Source organism: Macrosteles quadrilineatus, unplaced genomic scaffold (assembly GCF_028750875.1).
Source record: "Macrosteles quadrilineatus isolate MER2022 unplaced genomic scaffold, UCM_ALF_1.0 Scaffold_1050__1_contigs__length_20915, whole genome shotgun sequence".
In the NCBI taxonomy this organism is placed as follows: domain Eukaryota; kingdom Metazoa; phylum Arthropoda; class Insecta; order Hemiptera; family Cicadellidae; genus Macrosteles; species Macrosteles quadrilineatus.
This window is the reverse complement of record NW_026543643.1, coordinates 10,461-16,054: the sequence shown is the minus strand read 5'-3', so window position 1 is coordinate 16,054 and position 5,594 is coordinate 10,461. Positions and strand designations below refer to the sequence as shown.

The 5,594-nt window shown below is 36.4% G+C and overlaps 1 long non-coding RNA gene across 1 annotated transcript; it reads right to left on the bottom strand.

Annotated features, from left to right (window-relative positions):
• Window positions 1–217: 217 nt before the first annotated feature.
• On the bottom strand, window positions 218–5,318 carry LOC128982707 (uncharacterized). Its single transcript, XR_008489714.1, has 3 exons — window positions 5,219–5,318; window positions 4,944–5,080; window positions 218–330 (listed from the first exon to the last, which is right to left on the bottom strand). It is a non-coding gene; the product is annotated as an uncharacterized LOC128982707 (long non-coding RNA).
• Between the last annotated feature and the right edge of the window lie 276 nt (window positions 5,319–5,594).

The window sequence follows — 5,594 nt, the reverse complement described above, 5'->3', positions numbered from 1 at the left end:
TACTTTTATCTACAGCTACAAAGTCTCTCTACAGGCAAGAAGTTAGTCATTACTTTTAAGCAACAATACTAACAAAATTGATTTGCAGGATTATTATTTTATTTCCTTTAAAATACTATTTACTATTTTAAAATCAAGTATAAAATTCAAAATATGTAGCCTACTGGAGCGTGAAAATAAATACACCAAATGACAGCCTTTAAAATCGAAAACTTACTTTTCTAGCCTGGTGTACTAGATTTTTTCTTTAGTTTGCACAAAAAAATCAAATCTTGAACCATACGTCAATAAGTTCAACGATGTCTGAATAAATTGGCCAAAGACGGAAATCTATAAAAAGGGGTTTTAGTTTTTAAAACTATAGGCTAGTAGAAAAGCTACTATGGAAACTAGTAAATACGGGCTATTCAGAAAGTAAATTATGTTTTTGTCGATACCCCTCCCATTTCATACTGGCCCTTTCTTTACCCCCCCTCCAAAAAAATAAAACGTAGCCACATGCCACTGCAAGACGTAGCAATCTTGGTGTCTGGACAAAGGCCTAAGTTGCTCAATCAGAATCAAGTTAATACTGTTCTAATGAAATGGGGACCATACAATGTAAGCCTAGGTATTTTAAGCCAAGTATGAATGGAGGTAAGTGTAGGATGAGTGGCGCGATCTTGTAGTTTTGATAGTGACTAAGGCCGACATTCCTTAGACACAGCTGTTAATTAATAGCCCATACAGCTAATGGCAACTAAGGGACCTACAGTTTATTGTGGAATCCGAACCACATTTTTGCCTTGGTATTTACGAATTGGTCTAATTATCAGGATAGTAGGCCTACTGCGGATAGTCGTAGTACTCACCCGTGCGGACTTATGTGAGAAAGTCTAGTTACAATGGCTGTTTGAAATGTTTGCCTTAATTAAAATCTGGCAAACTATGTAAGTGTGTACAGTAACTTAATAATGTTTTAAAGGAAAAAAATGGACTGATTGAAATTTATGAAGTGTATAGGACATTATCATCACTGAAGATTGAATGCGTCACTGAATAAAAAATGGATGAATAAATGTTCACGATGAAGAGCAAAGATGAATACCCAGCATAGTGACCGCAGAACAAGTTTAAATGCAAAAGTCAGAGATAACTGATGATTCAAAATAACAGAACCCTCAATTTGCTTCACACCTAATTGTAAGGCTACGATTATACTAGGACGCTGGTGTTCGAGAGGCTAGCGTCCCACTTCGAGCAAAAAACGACGTGATTTGTGTTGGGATGCTAGCCTCTCGGTCTACCATTTTATTTCAATGTTTTGTCACTTTTTGTTTATATATCTATTTAAATATCATTAGGTTTAACGAGTAGGCTACCCAGGTTTGCTGCTTCAGGGAGGCTAATAAAGTGTGTTTTTAGTAAAATACAGTATTAATAGCTTAGTATAAACCAAATTGGCCAAGTTTCATCAAAATATATCCATAGACAAGCAAATTCCAAAAGTTAACAATATTTTCTATAAGAATAAAATGGGAATTTTTAATTTACACTTTTTTGAAATTAACCGTAGCCTAACTAATAACCGTACAAAAACACTTTATTATACTAAATTATTTGTTTTTAAAAGCTCATTTTAATTGTCTAGAGAGAAATTGGGATTTTTTTTGTTTTAGGTACCGGTACTGTCGGTAAAAAATTACAAAACCCTTTTTTAGTTTTTACCCCATAAAAACCCGTTTAAAAGGTCTGTTGTTCATCCTGGTTCCCGAAGTTTATCCTACCCTCACCTTTAAGCCACAAATTACTCAAGTTATGGTGTTTGCGGCCATATATATTATACCATATTTAAATCTATACGAACGGATGGTGTTTTTGGCCTCTGGGGACATAAAATCGAAAAAGTAAATCGGCCCCGGGTCCAGGTCTTACCATGCGACCTATGGTAATAGTGTATTCCCTATCTTTGCGCGTGTGTCGAAAGAGAGCGTCTCGGATGCTAGCCACCTAGTATAATTTGCCACATTTGAACCAATGCCCCACAACCGATTTTGTGCATCCCAAGAGGTTTTTACAGGCTATAGCTTAAAAATTTTGCTAAAAAAAATTGAAGATGTACCTTTGAACTTAACTTACCAGTAATGTTCAAACCTGTAATTTATTTAAGTTAGGCTAACTGGTAGGCCTAATTTTTTTAGGCCAATATTTTTGCTACAGTTACAACTGAGAGTTCATTAAGTAGGGGAGAGTGGGGCACATTTGAATGGTTTAAATTTGCCAACATTTTTATACTGTCTGTAAACCAGTGTGGACCAGTCTGTAAAATGTAGCCCTCAAATAGGACAACAGGTTGCATTCATCTCCCTCCATTTCTGATCAGTTCTTAGTTTGTTGTTGGGAAAAGAAGTTTTAGAGCACCACAAGAAAAATTTTTAGCTGTAGGGATTTGTAAATTTTCCATAGAAAAACTACATTACAGATAAGCTTGATCCATTTACCTTATGGCTTGTACATATTTAGATACAATTATGCATTTTACATTGATAAATTACAATTCAAGAAAACATAATTTAACTTTTTGCAAAATGGTGCCTAGTGGGGTAGATTTGAACAGGAGTCTGAGGGCCATTTGAAGGCTATTTGAAGACCATGTTTCCCTCTGGTAAGCATGTTGTTCAAATGTACCCCAACTGATTATTGCTGTTTCCTATATAAGACAGTAATGAATAATAATACCGGTAATTTAAGACTATAAGCTTCCTCAACCAAAAATGAGTGTGAGAACTGCACGTGCAGCGAACAAATATTTAATGTTGCTATTAACTTTGCAACATTTAGCGCTACAAATAATATGAATCTATAACATTAAATGAAGAATTAGTTCCAAATAGAAATAACTCACATGAATTTAACAATTTCTGTAAAATAAAAATTTTTATTTCACTTAGTGTGTTAAATTTTACCCCACCAGTGGGGTATAAACTCTACACTTTAAACCTTCCTAGTCTAACCTAACTTCAAAAAAACGCAATAGTCACGAATCCCCATAAACCGCCCCTCCCATATGCCTAAATAAAATCTGATAACTTAGGTACAGTATCTGCAAAAATCAGTGGTAAGCTGTGGTGTTTTATTTGATCTTTTGTAACATTTGTTTAAGTTAGTAACTTTGTTAGGTAGTATACTGTGGTATTATCTGGAGGCCACCCTGACACAGCACGCTCGGGCGGTTATGTTAGGTTGTGATATAAAAAATATGTTTGTAGAGCTTTCCTCGCTTCATAATGAATCAACCAATACCAGAGTATACTTTCGCTCGCCCAATCCCTTCCAAGTAGGCCAACGTGAGGTCATTGACCGGAGCGCATGCATCACCTGTCACCACCCGTATCTAGTGTGGCAGCCAGAGGTGGCGACACATTCAACTCAATTCTCGCCAACATTGAGAGGACGCTCCTCACCGGACGCTTCAATTTCAGCTGGGAGGCACAAAATCGAGCGTCCGGTGGCTTTTTTAGCATCCGACGCTGGCATCCCTAGTATAATCGCCCCCATTTGATTTAATGCCCTTCTAGCGCCCCAGCGTCCTAGTATAATCGTAGCTTTAGATTTAGGCCCTACACAGTAAACAAAACTTTTAACTGACGTGAGTTAGTTTTCATAATATTTGTGAGCGCTTAAATTATCTTTTTGAAGGTAGTTAAGTTAGCCCTATTTTTATGGTCACGTTAATTGAAATAGATACCAGTAGGTAAGTTAACTTAAAAGTAGACTAAATAAGTAACATACCTAATTCATAAGTTAATGTTGAACTAATATTTCATCCGATTAAGTAAGTTACCCACTTAAGTTAACTGCCTAGGCCTACTTAACTTCACTTTAAGTTAACTTAGGTTATTTAAGTACCACCATTAACTTAACAGGTTATTTGTTTATGGTGGTTGGATTAAATAGCCTTACTGTAACTTTTAAAAGTTAATTATGAAAGAGCAGTGTCTTCTTAAAAGTAGGCCTAGGGGACAGGGGTAGACTTTCATAAGTGAGGCTAAAAACAACCGTATGGGTAATTCTGAGCAATTACTTGGTTAACCAACCCGAAACTTTTTCATATTTTACTAAGTTACGGTCATAAGGATGTTCTCAGAAAACAAGAAACATAATATAATCCAAGGCCCGCAAGGCCATTGTACAGGTTGCCGAGCGATAAGAAGGTTCAAAGTCCACACGATAACAGTGGCTTGCGGGAGACGCGCGGAAGGCCAGTTGTGACAGTACCGTTATGTCAGGTTGTAACATTACCTAGCCTAACCTAACCTTGAATTATCCGTATGTTTCTGAGAACATACTTATGACCGTAGTAAACTTAAAATAGCCTATGGAAAAGTTTGGGGTTGACCAAGTAATTGCTCAGAATTACCACTGTATGAAAATATCGTACTTAAGTTATCAATTAAACTTAAGTTATTTGATATACTGTATATCGATTATCTCATTCGGTTGGTTAGGTTAGGTTAACCTAACTTACCAAAATTGATGTAGGGCCTATTTAAGTTAGGGAGTATCAAATGGATCGATAGGTCATTCGGTTGTTTATGGCCCCTCTTCTGAAAGTCTACCCAGGTCTAACCTAGTCAGCACGGTCTAGAAAATCTAACCCACCCTCTAAGCAAAGTAGGCCAAGACCAAGTTCCGCCTCATAAAAATTCCTTGAAAACTTCTTTAGCCTTTAAATTAAATACCAAGCCTGCTTTCCATCGCTTGAATATAAAATAACAGTAGGCTACATTTAACTTATTGCAGCTTAAAATGGAGTAGACAATGAATGATGTAACATGCAATATCACTGTCTTCAACCATTATTGCCTACAGTACCCTATTAGTAGAGAAATAGGTTAAGCTCACAACTAAGTAGACCTAACTTACTTAAAATAACAGTCCTTGAAATGACATTGAGTTCTTACCTTTGTGGCTAAGAAAATTCATATAAAATGGTAACGCCCTTCGGGACGGTAGCAGAATACCAGGACAAAATATGTGAGTTGCAGATCACGTAAAAATTTATCGGAACTGGTGGGACACTGGCAGGCCCACCAAAAATCTGGAACAAAACAAGACCATATTTTAGACCACAAACAATTTTGCTGAGAACACAATGGTTGGGAAGGTTACTAAAACGTTTAAGTATTATTATAATTTTAACCAATTTTAGGAGTTAACAATATTGTACCTAACTTACCGTATTTTCAGCAACAATCAGATAACCGATAATATGGCAAAAGATCACGTAACTATTATTAGTAACGGATGCGTCTGTTAGACTACGACTACAATTTCACATAGAGGATATTGGAATTTCCGGAGAACACCTTTGGACAAAAGAGGATGATGATACTGTAAGAAATGTGCAGTACACCACAGCCACCTTTGGCGGCCGTGAATATACACAAAAAACGCATTTAATATATTTATTCCATTTTAAAAAGTAATTTCTCATATAGGATAGTAGCATTAGTAGCTTTGCACAGTACAAGAATTGCATCGTGACTGTCAGTAGTGACAGTGTTCAATTCGGAGTCCACCCTGTAAAAAGTCGGAAGCTTTTTGTAAATTAC